Source organism: Eutrema salsugineum, unplaced genomic scaffold, assembly GCF_000478725.1.
Source record: "Eutrema salsugineum unplaced genomic scaffold, Eutsalg1_0 scaffold_5, whole genome shotgun sequence".
Taxonomy (NCBI): Eukaryota; Viridiplantae; Streptophyta; class Magnoliopsida; order Brassicales; family Brassicaceae; genus Eutrema; species Eutrema salsugineum.
Window position 1 is genome coordinate 5,402,072 of NW_006256612.1, and position 18,913 is coordinate 5,420,984.

Here is an 18,913-nt window from a genome sequence, read left to right on the forward strand (position 1 = left end):
AACTTTTAAGTATTCATAAAATAAGTTTAAAAATTCGATGTCCACCTTTACTAGACTACTACTGCTTTATTCATCAAATATTTGTAATATGAGATAAAAAAATAATTGTAGTTGCATTCATTTTTTTTTTTTTTTTGAACAGCTTGTAGTTGCATTCTTAAAAGTAGATCTAATATAATAGAGTGGACGGTTGGGATATGAAGTCAGGCTTATGTGTCTCAAAGTGATTAGATTATATTTGCTTTTCGTCATTTCTTCTTATTTGTTGTAAATATTGAATGGAAGAGAAGAGGAGAAACATGGCTCCAGCTGTATTCACGTACCCATCCCTCTCTATGTTTTTTAAAAGTAGGTCTTTTAAGTTGTCCCACATCTACAAACTTGGATAATTGAGAAAGGGAAGCTGCACTATAAATAAGAGTTATCCTCCATTCAGTTAAAGCTTATTTACTCAACAAGTTATAGGCCCGAAGCCAACTCTTCTCGATCCACTCCAGTTGGGTCTGATTTCGAGCCCGAATAATATTAATAAGTCTCTGATTATTAATAAATCGGTTGTAAGCAGAAGAAAATTGGTTATCCTCTTCAGCTGACCACCTAGCCTAAATTGCGGTGGTTTACCTCTGATCCGCGCTGCTGATTAATCGAAAATGGCGTGTGATGGCCCAAACTGTAGAAACGCTTTTTTTCCTTGATAAGCTTTCAAGTTAAAAGATAAAACAAAATCCAAACTCAAAACCAATTTTGGTGAGTTTGCTGTACGTTATAATTTTCATCCTAGCTCGATTCAACTCCAACCGTGCCTTGGATCTCCAACTCCAATCACGCCCCGAAATCCGAATCTATTCTTACATTCTTTCGATTGAAAAATCTTTCTCTTTTGATCATGGATTTGTCGAAAGTTATCAATTTTTCCAGGAAATTTGCCGTTTTGGTCAAAGTCCAAGGCTCTATAAGCGCTTATCTCTCTCAGCCAATTCATATATTCAGATGATGTCTCGTCATGAATTTAAGTACATAAGTCTAAAATCATAATTGTTGTTGATGATTGATTCTGTGTTTTAATTTAGGATCCAAAAGGATTGAAGATGAGGAAACATGCTTTTCATCAATACCAGTGAGCACAATCTGAAGATTCTCTAATTCTATAATTTTGTTTCTATTTTTGGGAAATCAATGTGGCTGAAAAATTTTATATGTCCTTGAAGTTCTGGCAATACAACACTTTCAGCTTCTGGGATATTGTTACCAAAAAATATGTTAAATGGCAAGGTCGCAGCTAGTAAGCTTATGTCTGAAGCTGGTCAAGACATGTCGCTGGTTTTGACTGTTGCATCTCTTGTTGAACCATTCTTAACGTTAGGCCATAGAGCTAGTATCTCTCAGGTTGACTTGGATTCGCTATCAATGATACATTGTTTTGCTTGATATGCTTGAACATCAATTTTGGTTGTCTTTTTTTTTTTTAAGGATCCGGTGAAATTGATCTCTGGTGCTCGGATTGAGATTATGGTGGAGGTTTGTGAATAGTATTGATGAATAGTTTTATGTTGAATGGTAAGTTGTGTGGAGTTCTCAGGGTATGATTTTATTATTTCCAGGGTCAGTTAAACTCGGTCAAGGAAGATCCTTTTTGGGTTCCTGCGCAACTCCTTTCGATGGTATGGGTGAAGTTTCTCTTCTTTCTTGCTATAAGAAGTGACTCTTGAAACCTCCGTGTGGATGATGATTAATGAAGCCATGCAATAGCTCTTGAGATTATCTGGGAATGTTGTATCCTTTTTGTACGGCATAAACATTTTTTTTTTGTGCTGATTTGATTTAAGTAATATGTTACAAGATTGATGTCCTTGTATCTTCTGCTACACTCCAATCTCTTATTGAAGCTTCTTTGGGTTCAAAAGATTTTGGATGGGATGTTGGTTGGTCGTTGGTCTCTGCTGGTAATGGTTCTCAGCATTCAAGCAATGTAAGTTAAAATGCAAACTAATCAATGTGCACTCTGATCATTCTAACTTCTGTTGTAATTACTCTTAAAACATAATAGATGATGCGTGTTTGTATTTCCTTCTTTGAAATGGAAATTTTCTGTCTACTTCTGAGATTCAATTTTTTATATATTTTTTCCAGATTGAACATCACAGCAAACCCCTTGATGCAACTTGATGAGTCACATGATGCTAAATTTATGGCCAAGTCTGCCACCCAAATGGCTCTTCTAGGAGTCTCCTTAAACTTATTGGTAACTATTTCACTGTTTTTCCTTCTCATGTCTTTCTTTCTGATTTAGAATTCATCTTATGTTATGGTATCTTTTCCTTCATGTCTGACCATTATAGACTATGCTTCGTGATGCAATATGAATCAGGGCCAGCCAAACATAAATCTTGCTACCTCAATTAGCACACACCAGGGAGACATCGAACATCAGCTATCATCACTGACTTCTTTAGCGATTCAGAAGGATAACAGTTCGCAATGAAGCCAGTTGATACGCTGTTTTAAACCAGTTTAAATTCCCAAAATTAAATGCTGACACTATTGAGAGAATGGAAATCATGATGATCTATAATCGATTAAAATGCAGAAACACTAGTCTAGCTATTATTCACCTGTTAAAAAAGTGTACAGGTGAAAGGATTCCAAAACGAGAGCCAATTGTTATAAGTGATGATAGCTGATGTTCGATGCCCAGACACCATTATAATGGTGTCTGGGCATCCAGCGTTATTCTTAACGAACATGGTCTCAGCTGTCAATAATGGTGTCTGGGCATCCAGCGTTATTCTTAACGAACATGGTCTCATATTAACAAATGCACACCTGCTTGAGCCGTGGAGGTTTGGAAAAGGTGGTGTATATGGTAAAGACAACGACAAAGAATCCAAAACCATATGTGTTAGTGTCCAAGGAGTTTTCTTCCACACGAAGTAGATTTTGGGAACAGAAGAGTCAAACATTGCCACAGAAAACTCCATCAGAACTTTATCCATTTGTCGGAAAAAATGTGAAGAAATGCAAACACAATTTCTTTCAAACTGGGAATAGGGACATACATGTACGACTGTATCACCAAGATTCGTGGATTTGGTGTCCTGCTAAAGTGGTCTATGTCTGCAAAGAACAATTGGATGTTGCCTTATTGCATCTAGAACATGTCCCCGGAAATCTCCAACCTATTCGTGCCAATTTTTCTTCTCCTGCGTTGGGTACATCAGCACATGTTGTTGGACATGGACTCTTCGGACCAAGATGTGGTAAGATATCACTAATCCAAAATTATTTTGTTGAATCTAATTTGTGATCAATTCTTTGTGCTTGCACAACCTTGCATGGATTTCTTTGTGCACCCTAATTTTATATTCTCTTGTGCGTTACATGTGCCAAGTGACTAGAAATGGAAGATAGAAAGGTCGTGTTAGTTTGTTTTATTTTCTAACATGTCTGTTTTATTATTAGGGCTTTCTCCTTCTATTTGTTTCGGATTTGTAGCAAAAGTAGTTCACGCAAAGATGAGATTATACACGCAATCTACTTCGCAAAAGGCCACAGAGTTCCCCACTATGATCGAAACAACAGCTGCCGTACATCCTGGTGGTAGTGGTGGTGTTGTTGTCAATTCAAGTGGCCATATGATTGGACTTGTTACCAGGTAATTGATAACACCGGATTTTGACCATTTTTATGGATCATTTTAATATCTTTTACAGGTGTTTTTACTCCATTTTCAAAGGTTTTCAAAGGATTTCTATGTTTCCGGATTTTAAAAGACTTTTCAGGTAATTTGGGATAAAGAGGCACAAAATGGAACAAAAAGACTCTTTTGGATACATGCAGACCGTCAGAACTCTCATGGAGAGACGAAAACCTTCTCACCGTCTGATCACCCTCAAAATTGGACAACTTATAGAAGAATCAACCAGCTTTCAATTGCACTTGGTTTGGAGACATTCCAACGGTTGGATCTCAAGATATTTCATTAGCCCCGGAGCCACTCGAAGTCGGCCAGCAGCTCACGCGACCGCGGTCAACAAGCTATTTGCCGCGGTCAGAAGCTTCCCGACCGCGGCCAACAAGCCAATTGCCGCGGTCACAACACTCCCGACCGTGGCATTCAAGCTCCGACTTAAAGCCCACTTATCTGAAGCCCAAAGTCATTCTCAGCCTCAATTCTGAAACCCTAGAGACCATGGAGTATTGGAGACTATAAATACATGTCATTTAGGTTGTTTTTAGAGACAACCCTTCATACTTTACAGAAACCCTTTTCCTTTAGCCGTTTTTATGAGATTTTTGTAGAAGATTGTTCAAGTCCGAGTTCTTCAATAGAGAAGCTTTCTTTATCTCTTTTCTTTACTGTTTTCATTACTTTTATTAAAACCAATGATGATGTCAAATTCAGCCATGTCTGAGTAGATCCCGAGTTGGGCTTAGGGTTCCCGAAAGGGGCTCTCATAATCGATTAAGACATCTAGGTTTATAGATCTGGGATTTCGACATGTTCTTTGTTTATTCTTGTTCTTATTGCATGTATGCTTGATTGATCACCTAGTATCTGATCTAGATAGTTAGTGTTGCGAAAGTTTTCATTAAGTATCAGCCCTAAAATGAAACATGCGATTTTTCCGGAGGAGTGTTAATGTGTCTTGTGCAGCTCTTGCGTTCTCTCCCTTCCAAGGCCAGAGTGGAAACCTACTGGTCAGGGTTGCGAGAAACAGTTGGTTATGATCACGACGGTGACGTAGTCATACCGCCGTACTCTAGCTCTATAACCCATATATTGTTATCTGTCAATCCCAATCTATCTACCTTAGTGTTAAAACCGATTATGATCCCTTAGAGTTCCCAAAAGCTCAGTGTTTTTAGCCATAGTTTACAATTCCGTCGATTTTTACTGGCTATCTTAGACCTGTATTTCAATTTCCTTAGTTCGTTATTTCTTTCTTTATTTACCTTTCATGCGATATTTTACTTGCCTTATTTTTGTTTAGTTCGATATTTTACTTATTCCATTTGCATTTCATTCGATTTTCTTTACTTGATTTTTAGGATAGATTTATTTGATTTCTTTTGTTTTAGTTTAATTCGCAAGAAAAACAACCAACCTTTAAAACCAATTTAGTCTAGACATAAAGTTAAAAACCGTAGAAGAATACCAGGCACACAAATCTCTGTGGATTCGATCCCTAAATACTACAACTGATTAGCTGTGCACTTGCCGCTTTCATTTGTTTTGTTAAGGGTAAAACTTGTTCCCTCACGTAGTTGCCACGAGCACGCATCAGTAATAGGAAATCCTTATCAAATAAAATTTATACGTCTCTCACATCCCAGTATGAGGTGGCTCATTCGAAACAAACAGAGCTAATGCATCATTGAAAATTTTCTTTTATCAGGAGTTGTAGTTGATTATTCATTGTTTTTCTTGCAGCATGATTGTTATGATATATGTTATTTGCTTGTCCCTAAATTAGTGTCCTCTTTGTTTCAAAGATAAAAAACCATTTATTTTGTCTCCGCAGCAACGCAAGACACGGAGCAGGGACGGTTATACCGCATCTCAACTTCAGCATCCCATGTGCAATTTTGGCACCAATCTTCAAATTTGCAGAAGGTTTGTCCAATCTTGTTAGATTGTTTTAATTTTATGGGAGCAGAATCAAAGAGTAGATGGGTCAAAAAGTTTTTGCTTTACATTGTTTCCGTCTTAAAAACAGATATGCAAAACATGGAGATCCTTCAAACACTTGATCAACCAAACGAAAAACTCTCATCGATATGGGCTTTGATGCCATCACTGTCACCAAAGCCTAACCCTAAGACTGATCATTCTCTACCCAATCTACCCAAGTTACTCAAAGATGGTAATAACAAGCAAAAGAAAGGATCTCAGTTTGCCAAGTTCATAGCAGAGACTCAGAACATGTTTATAAAGCCGACCAAGCTTTCCCGTGACGTGATCCCTAGCAAGTTATGAAAAAAATGGCCTTCTCTGCAAAGTTTTTTGTCTTTGTTATCTCCATTTGCGTGAGTAGCAACTTTAATTTGTGTAGAGAGTTTATAATGTGTTATTTTTGTTTATGGATTCCTTTGCTTGTACCATATTTAAACACTTATACCCTACGTTCGCAACTGTTTATCAATCTTCATACTGCGATTCTGTTGGCCTTTCCTAGCTTTTTTGGCTCTCAGTCTCCTTAGCTTGTAAGCTGCTTGATGATTCTTGGATTGCATCAGAAAATTTTGTCGAAGAACTAAACAGCAAACCCATACACATGAGTTGATTTTTTAATTAAAGTTCGGTTGTTACACAACGTGTATATTGTCAGCCTTGAAATGAAAGGAGTCAGGTTTGAAATAAAGTATCCGAGTCTGATATGATATTTTTAGTTTAAAAATCAAAACTTATATAATTTGAAAACTAACCCATGTTTTATTTTTTTTGAAAATTAACCAAAAGTTATTCTTTCAAACTTTTTTGAATCATATTCAAGCCACAAAAATTTTGAAACAGAAAAACGATTAAGCATTTACGGAAAACGTATTATTCTATCCATTTCTAATTGGTTTAAGTTAAAATTTCATAAAACATGATATGGTATCAGAACTCACGCTTATTATTTCTATAGAATGGACCTACATAGAGCATGATGTGAGGTTACACATGTTACCTGAGTGAGATTCAGTTCAAGATAAACCAGAATAACTTTTATCTCAACCCAAATTGAGCATGTTAGGAATTCTACTTCAAAATTTTTATGTAAATTATAATAGAATATAAATGATATGGATCAATTAGAAATGTATTAACATAATATGTAGCCATATAAGATTATATCTAAAAGATATATATATATATATATATATTAGTCAAACTATGGCCAATTATGAATATCGAAGAAATTAAAAAATAGTCATACTCTGAATATCTAAGATATACAGATAGAATATATAAAAGATTATTAACCAAAAGTCAGAGAGTTTTCGGTTACAATTGAATCCAACCCTGGCCAATACCTCCTAACTTTGAAAAATTAATACATAAATTCTAATTATTTAGTTAAATATAAAATATTTAGTTAAATATAAAATTTGGATGTTACCCATAAGTCTTATAGGGATTCTGAAGAAGATGAGCCACAAACCCGGTTTCTCCATACATTTAAATTTTCATGCGAGGACTACGCAAGCCACGTCTTCCCCACTGTAGACTCAAAGATTTAGCTTGGAAGCTAATCTGAGTATGGGGAAGCTCAGATAACTTACCTCTTCCAACTTTCTGTCTTCTTCTTATGGGTTTTTTTGGCTCTACTACTTGGGATGACTCCCACACAATCTTTTTCTTTACTCTTGTTAGAGTCACGAGATTGAGATGAAGCAAGTCTTCTGAGTTTTGTATGATGACTTGAAGAAGCAATATTGTTTCTTTTATCATCATGTGACACAGGAATGCATCCAACGACGGTTTCATCCCCACTTGTTTCTTTTATCATCATGTGACACAGAAACTACAAACAAAGTAATAATCTTTAAATAGGCCATAACTAACATGTTCGTTAGGAATCTGTTCTGTTTCATTGAGCTCTAACTCCTGCCGCACCATTAAAAAGAAAAATAAAAAGAGATTTGATGAAATGATGGAAAAAACACTAAAATAGTATTATCATCAAGTATTAATCATATATATACATATATTACCTCAATTTCGTACTGGTTATTATCCACATACAATTTTGAAACAAATTCATCGAAATATCTATCAGCTTTGAATGAGAGAAGACTAGAAAAGTGCATAGGACAAGAAGGACATTTATGGTTTCTCAAAAAAATTAAACAGAGAGTCAAAATTTTGAGCAACAAAAAAGTTTTGAAACTTATAACGCAAACTAAGAATAAGTAGCATGGAAGTTATTAAGAATTATATACCCAAGACGCAAGTATTTTTCAATGCACTCTTTGCAGAAACCGTGCCCGCATTGTGTAACAGTAGCCTTGCGGATGATACCTGGAGAAGCACAAAGTTTGGCATAAACACAAGTCATTGTAAAACGTTCTTTATTGATAGAATGGCCTCAAAAGGTCATCATTTACAAGACTATATATCATCAATTACTTATATAAATATTTATATTGAAAGCTATAATTAAGATGAACAATAGGTGATACAACTAATTTTGGCTGACACAAATGCTCCACAAGTAACATATGTACATGATTACATGAACTAGGTTTTGTGTTGCTTGAAACCTTATACGGAGATAAATTAGACAATTTCCACAAATATATAATGACCGATAATAATTTATTTATCGTTTAACATCAGCTAAATGAACATTTTCTAAAATACTAAGTAATTTAGTGATTTTAGACCTTTCTGTTTTCTAATTCTCTAAAATGTTGCAAGTCATATTTAAATTTTTTTTTTTGTTGAACGTAATTTTACATTATAAAAAATAGGTCTTTTTAACCAAAAAAAAAACTTTTTTAACATTAAAAAACTTATTTAAATATGTATGCCTTCAAATAAGACACCGTATGAATAAATTACAACTTGTTTTTCTTTCCAACTTATTTTTCTGTGCTCTTTCCAACTTTCCATATCCTCATTGTGGATTTAATCAAGCTTCTGAGTATCAGAACTTATTTTTCTTGCTGGAGATGGGAAAGTGTTTGGAGGTGGATTTGGAGGTTAGAAGATCATTTCCCTGGATATTGTGGATGTTATGGAAGAATCGCAACAACTTCATTTTTGAAGGAATGAACTTTCATATCCTCGATACAATTGGGAAGATTAAAGAGGATTCTAATCAATGGTTCCAAGCCCAGGAATTGACAGAGAAGGAAGATTGTAGATCAAAGGAAAGGGATCATAGGGATCGGAAGGTTTGGTTTCCTCCGCCTTCTCAGTGGGTCAAATGCAATATTGGAGCATCGTGGGATAAGTGGAAGAGATGTGGAGGAGCGGCGTGGGTTCTATCAAATGAAAAAGGAGAGGTTTTGTGTCATGGAAGAAGATCCTTTGTGAATATTGGCTCTAAATCTGATGCAAACCTCAAAAGCTGGCTTTGGGCTTTTGATAGCATCAAATCTCTGAAATTCACTAAGATTATCTTTGCTGCTGAATCTGATGAGCTTATTGGTGCTGTTAATCGTCCTCCTGCATGGCCATCCTTCAATCATCAGTCCAAGGAGTTATTATCAATTCTAGGCTCCATTTTAGAGTGGAAAGTGGTTCTGGAACCATATGAGGCTAATGGTGGAGCCAACTTTATTGCTCAAAGTGTTACAAGAGAGGATCGTTGGCAATCATATATTGCTTTTGGATTCCCGAGATGGTTAAAGGAATTTTTTGTTAATCAACGTAGTGTTGCATAGTAGTAATACTGGTTGTTCATCTTGGTTTGATTTTCCTTGATCCTGTCTTTTTTGGTATCCTCAGGGATTATTGTAACACGTTCGATATTTCAATTCAAATATATATTCAGATGAAAAAAAAAAGAATAAATTACAACTTATATGCAACACATAGCTGAGAACAAAATTTCTTAAGATACCGCAACAGATTGGACATTCCACTTGCTTGCGAGCTTGGGACTTGTCCACCATGGCAATTAATTTGTAAAAATAAAAAATGTGAGTAAATTTTATAACAATAAAAAATCAATGTGAGTGTAATCACGTGTGCCAAATTAATTAATGCAAAGCTACTGATGCAAATATATCAAACTATAGAAACAAGGCATTAAACTCAGAACTAACACTTCAACAATATATATATTTCTTCTTATCTTCCTAATGATTTTACTTCAACAATATTGATTTTAGATGAAATGCTGACGCTGTAATCTTCCTACTGTTTATGTACGTTTTTTCTAACACCAAAATTAGCATGCAACCCTAGCTATCTTGGACCAAGAGACATTGTGCTTCACTATTTGAACAAATAACAAATTGAACTTCAAACTATATCTTATGCTGGCTAATGAAATAAGAACAACTAATAAGACACTAATAAATATAGTACAATATAGATTTTTTTCAAAAATATATAAATAAATACTCTCTCAGTTTTACAAAGCTTGGTTTTCTGAATATTTCACATAGATTACGAAACAATAAATGTTTAGTTATAATTGAATCTATTATATTCTTTTACTAAAAACTTTTTCATAACTATAAACCAATAATAATTCAACAATTTCAATTAATATCTCTTATTAATTATCATTATCTTATAAAAATAAATAAAAATTATACAAAATCAAACTTTGTTAAACAAGAATAAAAATCTAGAAATTTAAACAGTGTGAAACAGAAGAAATAACTAAAAGCGTACATGTAAGAGTTTTATGTTACCCATGGAGATAATTTACACATAGACTGCCCAAGCAGCTGACTCTAAACACCATCAAGCAAATGCCTAATTTGGGCCATCTTAGTCAAACATACAACCAATCTCATGATTTTACGTTGAAAATCGTGATAGGTGTACATAAGAAATTAATATATAAGAAAAATATGAAATATAGTCAAACTAAGGTCAAATAATGAATATCTATCTAATTAGGAAATGTATAAGATCATTGACCCCAAGTCTGTAATTTTTTTCTAACATTAAAAGTCTGTAACTTTTTGGTGATCTATAAAAAATATTGGATCCAAACCTTGCGAAAATTCACTTTAATTACGTGAACTATAATTTAACTAGAAATCGTATCCTAGGCATGACTTGGATTCATGCATCACCAAATCATGACATTTGTTTTTTTGTTTTAAGTAAACTCAATCAGACATAACATATATATAAGAAGAATCCATCCTCAAATCTTAAAACTCGATCTATCGATAGATATATCTATATACTGAAATCACATTCAAGCCAGAAAAATTATAACAGAAAAACGACTAGACATTTACATAAGACGTGCATATACTATATACCAATTTCATTAAACTAGTACCTGATTAATCAGAAAATAGAAAGAACATCGTAATATGCATGCAGATCTGATAAACTAACGGTATCAAACACGAGGGAAACACACGGGAAAATACCAGAAAAAAGGATGAAAAAAACGTAGAAGATGAAAGAAAAATTAGCTTACTGTCTTTCCTCATTGTCGACGAAAACCGAGTTCCGATTTGATTCTGATGTATTAAAAAAAAAATCCAAAAGCGAACAAGGATTAGATGTGAACCACATTCAACGCAATGATACTCTCTCCCCAACATCAACTACGTACGTACCAATACCATCTTCACCTTCTTGCGTCAGTTGCTCATGATTTCTGCCTTTCAAGAGGCTTCTCAACTCGCGGCGTGACATTGCTTCTAAGGTTTCTAGTCGAATATTTTGAGACAAAGATCGGAAGCAGATTAAAATAGGGAAAACATAAAACTTTGTCTCTTTGGATTGACCCTTTATCTCTCCACTCTCTTGGCTTTTATAGGCGTCTGAGATTGGAGGTTTGTGGTCTTCACCAATTTTATCTTAATGATAAAGTACTACCATATGTTGGATTTATATATTTTGGTATTTGTTTTAATTAGATGTTTGATTATTCATTTGTAAAAATCCATAAAACCATATTTCTAAAACAACGCGAGGATTAACGTATCTAGTATATTATAGAATGAATCTTATAAAATTATAGACAAAATTATAATTACAAAATTTGCACTATATGTGGAAGAGAATTTTTTCAACAACGATACCTTTTCCGATGAAAGTAAAAAAAAAAATTTTATTTGACTATAATTTTGGTTAACGAATAAATGGTATGTGTCGAGAATAAGAATTTTATTTTTACTTGACTATAGTTTTGGTTAAGGAATGAATAAATGGTATGTGTAAAAAAGGGAATTGACGTTAAAAAAATGAATCTGAATATTTTTAAATTAAATCTATGGTTTTTTAAAAAAGAAAAGTTTTCAGCCTAATTTTATTTCTTCTATTTTCTGTATCATTGACTAGTGGCGGATGCTGAAAGATATTTTTTATATGTTAAATAAAATTCTATATGTTTTAATTAGATATTTATTTATTCGGATTCCAAATGTTGAATTTATATATTCTGGTATTTGTTTTTATTAGATATTTAATTATTTATTCGTAAAAATCCATAAAACCTTATTCATACAACATAGCAAGGATGAAGCTTATAAAATTGTATATCTAATGTATTATAGAATGAAGCTTATAAAATTGTAGACAAAATTCTAATTTCAAAATTGCATTATGTGTGGAAGAGATTTTTTTTTTCAACAACAGTATTTTTTCGTTTTGAGTAGAATTTTTTTTATTTGATGTTTAATCATCCTGGTACCACATGTTGGATTTATATATTCTGTTATTTGTTTGAATTATATGTTTAATTATTCTGGTATCAAATGTTGGATTTATATATTCTGATATTTGATTTATTTAGATGTTTAATCATTCATTCATAAAAATATATAAAATATTATTTCAAAAACATAGCAAGGATATACATATCTAATGTATTATAGAATGAATCATATAAAACTGTAGACAATATTCTAATTTCAAATTTGCATTATATGTGGAAGCTAAGAATCTTTTTTTTAACAAAGGCATTTCTTCAGTCAAGAGTAAGAATTTTTTTAAATTTATTATAATTTTGGTTAGCGAATAAATGGTACGTGTCGAGAATAAATATTTTATCTTTATTTGACTGTAATTTGGTTAACGAATGAATAAATGGTATATTTTAAAAAAATGACGTAAAATATAAATAAATCCAAAAAAATATAAATAAATCTATTTTCTAATTAAAAAAAAAAGGTTTCAGCCTAATTTTATTTATTTTCTGTCACCTTTGTCCAGTGGCGATAGATATATTGTGTAAAAGGATAATACTGAAAATGAAAAGACAAAAAAAAAACAAGAAACAACATTAAAAGAGTAATTATATGAGCAAACTTTCACAAGATGCTAAATAACCTTCACACCTTCTTAATACAAACACAAAAGTATATGACACACGTTCCAATGTTCGGTGTTCCACCTCCAACCAATCTATTTCCGCGCCTGTTATTGACATTATTCTAATCATCTTTTGGCGGTGTTTCAGTTTATTTGTTAAATTATTAAATTAAAATTTTATAACAGAATCCTGTTTTAAACCTTTCAAACCCAAAATGCATTATATAACTTTAAGAAACATCAAAAGTTATACCAAAATGAATGGCTTAATATTTAAAATTTATCTAAACAACAATTATGTTATGTATAAAGAAATCATTTTATGAAAAAGCGAATCAATGCATGCTAAATGGTTTATGAATCAGTGATACATAATAAATCTTCCATAAATTTTCTATTCAAAAAAAAAATCGGTTAAACTATATATATATATAAAAAAAGTGAATTAGTGATCCATTTAGCCTCTGTTTCTGAATTGGCGTATGAGGGCCCGAATTGTAGCCGCTCTTTTCCTTGATTAGCTACCTTTCCTCAAAAAGTGAAAAGATAAAACAAAATCCAAACTCAAACCAATTTTGATGAGTTCGTTGTACTTTCTCTGCCACGGAATCCAATCTTATACTCTTCCGATTGAAAAAAACTTTCTCTTTCGATCGTGGATTTTTTGAAAGTTGTCAGTTTTTCCAGGAAATTTTCCGTCTTGGTCAAAGCCCAAGGCCTTCTAAGCGCTTATCCCTCTCACTCAATTCGTATATTCAGATGATGTCTGGTGTTAAATCTAATTACACAATTCTGAAACCATACTTGTGTTGTTTATGATTGATTCTGTGTTTTAATTTAGGATCCAAAAGGATTAAAGATGAGGAAACATGCTATCCATCAATACCAGTGAGCATGATCTGAAGTTTCTGTAATTCTGCAATTTTGTTTCTATTTTTGGGAAATCAATGTTGCTGAAAGATTTTGTATGTCCTTGAAGTTCTGACAATACAACACTTTCAGCTTCTGGGACGTTGTTTCCAAGAAATATGTTTAATGGCGAGGTTGCAGCTAGTAAGCTTATGTCTGAAGCTGGTCAGTAGATGGTGCTGCTTTTGACTGTTGCAACTCTTGTAGAACCATTCTTATTGTTGGGCCATAGAGCTAGTATCTCTTAGGTTGGCTTGAATTTGCTATCGATGATACATAGTTTTGCTTGATGTGCTTGAACTTCAATTTTGGTATCTTTTCTTTTTGTAAAGGATCCATTGAAATTGATCCCTGGTGCTCGGATTGAGATTATGTTGGAGGTATGTGGATAGTATTGATGAATAGTTTTATGTTTAATGGTAAGTTGTGTGGAGTTTCCAGGTTATGATTTTATTCTTTCCAGTCACAGTTAAATTCGGCCAAGGAATATCTTTTTTAGGTTCCTGCGCAACTCCTTTCGCTGGTATGGATGAAATTTCTCTTCTTTCTTGTTATAAAAAGTGATTCTTAAAAACCTCCATGTGGATGATTAATGAAGCCATGCAATAGCTGTTGAGATTATATGGGAAAGTTGTGCCTCCCTTTTGTACGGCATACACACTTCTTTTTTGGTGCTGATTTGATTTAAGTAAAATATTACAAGATTGATGTCCACGTATCTTCTGCTGCACTTCAATCTCTTATTGAAGCTTCTTTGGATTCAAAAGATTCTAGATGGGATGCTGACTGGTCGTTGGTCTCTGCTGGTAATGGTTATCAGCCTTCAAGCAATGTAAGTCAAAATTCAAATCAATCAATGTGCACTCTGATCATTTGAACTTCTGCCTGTAATTGCCCGAGTAAACAAAATAGATGATGTGTGTTTGTATTTCCTTCTTTGAAATGGAAAACTTCTGTCTACTTCTGAGATTCAGTTTTCTATATATTTCTTCCAGATTGAACATCATAGGAAGCCCTTGATGCAATTTGATGAGTCACATGATGCTAAGTTTATGGCTAATTCTGCTACTCGAATGGCTCTTCTAGGAGTCTCTTTCAGTTTATTGGTGATTATTTCCATGTTTTTCATCCCCCATGTACTTCTTTCTGATTTGTAATTCATCTTAATATTACTGTACATTTCCCTTCAAGTCTGACCATTATAGACTATGCTTCATGATCCAATATGAATCAGGGCCATCCAAATATAAATCTCGCTACCTCAATTAGCAAGGGTGATACACTTCTAACACTTCAATTTGCTTGATGTGCTTGAACTTCAATTTTGGTATCTTTTCTTTTTGTAAAGGGTCCATTGAAATTGATCCCTGGTGCTCGGATTGAGATTATGTTGGAGGTATGTGGATAGTATTGATGAATAGTTTTATGTTTAATGGTAAGTTGTGTGGAGTTTCCAGGTTATGATTTTATTCTTTCCAGGGTCAGTTAAATTCGGCCAAGGAATATCTTTTTTAGGTTCCTGCGCAACTCTTTTCGCTGGTATGGGTGAAATTTCTCTTCTTTCTTGCTATAAAAAGTGACTATTAAAACCTCCCTGTGGATGATTAATGAAGCCATGCAATAGCTGTTGAGATTATATGGGAAAGTTGTGCCTCCTTTTTGTACGGCATACACACTTCTTTTTTGGTGCTGATTTGATTTAAGTAAAATGTTACAAGATTGATGTCCATGTATCTTCTGCTGCACTTCAATCTCTTATTGAAGCTTCTTTGGATTCAAAAGATTCTGGATGGGATGCTGGTTGGTCGTTGGTTTCTGCGGGTAATGGTTCTCAGCCTTCAAGCAATGTAAGTCAAAATTCAAATCAATCAATGTGCACTCTGATCATTCGAACTTCTGCCTGTAATTGCTCGAGTAAACAAAATAGATGATGTGTGTTTGTATTTCCTTCTTTGAAATGGAAAATTTCTGTCTACTTCTGAGATTCAGTTTTCTATATATTTCTTCCAGATTGAACATCACAGGAAGCCCTTGATGCAACTTGACGAGTCACATGATGCTAAGTTTATGGCTAATTCTGCTACTCGAATGGCTCTTCTAGGAGTCTCTTTCAGTTTATTGGTGATTATTTCCATGTTTTTCATCCCCCATGTACTTCTTTCTGATTTGTAATTCATCTTAATATTACTGTACCTTTCCCTTCAAGTCTGACTATTATAGACTATGCTTCATGATCCAATATGAATCAGGGCCATCCAAATATAAATCTCGCTACCTCAATTAGCAAGGGTGATACACTTCTAACACTTCAATTTGCTTGATGTGCTTGAACTTCAATTTTGGTATCTTTTCTTTTTGTAAAGGGTCCATTGAAATTGATCCCTGGTGCTCGGATTGAGATTATGTTGGAGGTATGTGGATAGTATTGATGAATAGTTTTATGTTTAATGGTAAGTTGTGTGGAGTTTCCAGGTTATGATTTTATTCTTTCCAGGGTCAGTTAAATTCGGCCAAGGAATATCCTTTTTAGGTTTCTGCGCAACTCCTTTCGCTGGTATGGGTGAAATTTCTCTTCTTTCTTGCTATAAAAAGTGACTCTTAAAACCTCCCTGTAGATGATTAATGAAGCCATGCAATAGCTGTTGAGATTATATGGGAAATTTGTGCCTCCCTTTTATACGGCATACACACTTCTTTTTTGGTGCTGATTTGATTTAAGTAAAATGTTACAAGATTGATGTCCATGTATCTTCTGCTGCACTTCAATCTCTTATTGAAGCTTCTTTGGATTCAAAAGATTCTGGATGGGATGCTGGTTGGTCGTTGGTCTCTGCTGGTAATGGTTCTCAGCCTTCAAGCAATGTAAGTCAAAATTCAAATCAATCAATGTGCACTCTGATCATTCGAACTTCTGCCTGTAATTGCTCGAGTAAACAAAATGGAAAATTTTTGTCTACTTCTGAGATTCAGTTTTCTATATATTTCTTCCAGATTGAACATCACAGGAAGCCCTTGATGCAACTTGATGAGTCACATGATGCTAAGTTTATGGCTAATTCTGCTACTCGAATGGCTCTTCTAGGAGTCTCCTTAAGTTTATTGGTAATTATTTCCATTTTTTCATCCCCCATGTACTTCTTTGTGATTTGTAATTCATCTTAATAGTACAGTACTTTTCCCTTCAAGTCTGACCATTATAGACTATGCTTCATGATCCAATATGAATCAGGGCCATCCAAATATAAATCTCGCTACCTCAATTAGCAAGGATGATACACTTCTAACACTTGGCTCTCCTTTTGGAATCCTTTCAACTGTACACTTTTTTAATAAGTGAATAATGGCTAGACCAGCGTTGCTGCATTTTAATCGATTATAGATCATCATGATTTCCATTCTCTAAATAGTTTCAGCATCTAACGTTGGGAATCTAAACTGGTTTGATACAGCGTATCAACTGGCTCCATTGCGAACTGCTATCCTTCTGGATCGCTAAAGAAATCACTGATGATAGCTGATGTTCGATGTCTCCATGGTGTGTAAAATTATCAGTATTTCTTTTATATGTTTTATTTGTTTCATCTTAAGTAGCTCAAACGTGTTCCGTTTTGGTTCAATATCTTTCATTGAAGGAAGGGGCTCCGGTGTTTGATAAGAATGGGCACTTAGCTGGCGTTTTGATTAGACCAATTAGGCAAAAGAATAGTGGCATTGAAATTTTATCAACGCAAGCTTCATTTTATTTATGGCCATTGAAGTTTTATTGTAATTTTCATTCAAAATTGTAGCCTTTGGTAGCAGCTGGTAGTTCCGTGGGGAGCAATCACAAATGCTTGCAGCCACTTGCTACTTGAGAAACCATCTGATGAAAGGAAAGCAAGTCACTGGGGGATTGAAGTCTTAAGTATTAAACCAGATGCTAGTATTCCTGCATAAGTGGCTGTTGAGAAGGCGACGGAATCAATTTGCCTTATTACTGTCAACGATGGTGTCTGGGCATCCGGTATTATTCTTAATGAACATGGTCTCATATTAACAAATGCGCACCTGTTTGAATCGTAGAGGTTTGGAAAAGATGGTGTATAAAATGTCATTTATTTTGTCTCCGCAGCAACACAAGACACGGAGTAGGGACGGTTATACTGCATCTCAACTTGAGCATCCTATGTGCAGTTTTGGCACCTATCTTCAAGTTTGCAGAAAGTTTGTCCAATCTTGTTGGATTGTTTTGATTATATGGGAGCAGAATCAAAGAGTAGATGGGTAAAAAAAATTATGCTTTACAGTGTTTCTGTCTTAAAAAAGATATGCAACACATGGAGATTCTTCAAACACTTGATCAACCAATCGAAGAATTCTCATCGATATGGGCTTTGATGCCATCACTGTCTCCAAAACCTAACCCTAATACTGATCAGTCTCTACCCAATCTACCTAAGTTACTCAAAGATGGTAATGACAAATAAAAGAAAGGATATCAGTTTACCAAGTTCATAGCAAAGACTCAGGACATGTTTATAAAGCTGATCAAGCTTTCCCACGACATGATCCCTAGCAAGTTATGACAAAATGGCTTTCTCTGCAAAGTTTTTTGCTAGAGTAGTAACTTTAACTTTTGTAGAGAGATTATAATGTATTGTTTTTGTTTATAGATTCCTCTGCTTGTACCATATTTAAACACTTGTATCCTACGTTCGCAACTGCGATTATGTTGGCCTTTCCTAGCTTTTTAGCTCTCAGTCTCCTTAGCTTGTAAACTACTTGATGATTCTTGGATTGCATCAGAGAATTTTATCGAAGAACTGAACTGCAAACTTATACACATGAAGTCATTTTTCTCTTATGGTTTGGTTATTACACAACGTGTATAGAGTCAGCTTTGAAATGATGGGAGTCAGATTCGAAGTAAAACTTATATAATTTTAATAATAAAAAAACTAAATATAATTTAGAAACTAACCCATGTTTTATTTTTATTAAACAAATTAAATTTTTTCTTTAGTAATAAATGATAACTATTAAAACTACCTTTATCAAATTTGAAAATTTAAAATTACA

The 18,913-nt window shown here is 34.0% G+C and overlaps 2 pseudogenes; both read left to right on the forward strand.

Moving 5' to 3' along the window:
* The first annotated feature begins 472 nt into the window (after positions 1-472).
* Positions 473-6,124, forward strand: LOC18992233 (annotated as a pseudogene).
* Positions 6,125-8,658: 2,534 nt separating this feature from the next.
* On the forward strand, positions 8,659-17,941 carry LOC18992234 (annotated as a pseudogene).
* The last annotated feature ends 972 nt before the right edge of the window (positions 17,942-18,913 follow it).